The 1,122-nt window shown below is 34.0% G+C and overlaps 1 pseudogene; it reads right to left on the bottom strand.

Moving 5' to 3' along the window:
- LOC111732678 lies at nucleotides 1-117 on the bottom strand (annotated as a pseudogene).
- Between the last annotated feature and the right edge of the window lie 1,005 nt (nucleotides 118-1,122).

The raw sequence follows: 1,122 nt of genomic DNA, 5'->3' as shown, positions 1-1,122 counted from the left end.
TGCCTACAGCACCTGGTATTCCTAGGTGGTCTCCCATCCAGGTACTAACCAGGTCTGACCCTGCTTAGCTTCTGAGATCAGACAAGATCAAGTGTTCAGAGTGGCATGGCTATAGACGAGTTTGTCCACTTTTAAATTGACCTCCTTATTTTTATTAAAACCCAGATGGAATTTTTAAGTTTTGTATGCCATTTGGGTTTTCTATATGCTTTCTTTTTACCCAAATCATGACTAGAAATTGGTTTATCCTTTAGTTAATTTGCTTCACACACCCAAATTCACCCTAGATGAGCAAGTTGCATCCTCCATTGCCCATTTTACTCTAAAGCATCTCTGCCCTGGTCTGTCCACCAAATCTCATGAAACATCCTGAAACACAACTATCGCCAAATGATCTTTGCCTTCAAAACAAGAAAAATGGATCTATTCTTTTTTATTTTGATATTTAAAGTAGCATATATGTTAATATCAATTATGTATTTAACTCATTACTTAGAACAAAAAGAAACTGGTATGCAAGGAAAAGTTAAAAGGAAACAACATAGGTGTAATGAAACAACTATGTCAATGTTATCTATAAATATATTTTCACATTTGAGAAATTTGTTTCATGGAATATGGTGGTATTTGCTCACTTTCTCTTTCTCACTTGCTCACTCTTTACTCTAAATATTGGCTATGAAAGACAAGCATTCACTAATCCATCCTTCATTGAGGCACTATTACCTCAAAACATAAGAATTCTAATTGTTAGAAAATGACATCACTTGAGAGACATTAAGACTGTATAATGTATTATATGTGGTAACTAAATATCTTTAAATTACTAAATATCTAATCATATGTATATTATTTATTTCACTCCTAATGGCTGAGAAGTTGTAGTGCCTTCCTGGTTTTGTTTTTTGTTTTTTGTTTTTGTTTTTACTGGTGTGGCATATGCATGGCACTCTTAGGCTCTCCCTTCTTTAAAGCCTCACCTCCAATATTTTCAGGGCCCATGAACTTCTACTGTCTCTGGAACATTTTCATTTATGTGTTTGGCTCACTGAGTTTCTCATGTATTTATGATACTGGAAGAATGAGAAAGGTGAAGAACTACTTTTTTTACTTTTCATATAA

Source organism: Pteropus vampyrus, unplaced genomic scaffold (genome assembly GCF_000151845.1).
Source record: "Pteropus vampyrus isolate Shadow unplaced genomic scaffold, Pvam_2.0 Scaffold481, whole genome shotgun sequence".
Taxonomy (NCBI): domain Eukaryota; kingdom Metazoa; phylum Chordata; class Mammalia; order Chiroptera; family Pteropodidae; genus Pteropus; species Pteropus vampyrus.
The sequence above is the reverse complement of the archived record's forward strand: the minus strand, read 5'-3'. Positions and strand labels throughout refer to the sequence as shown.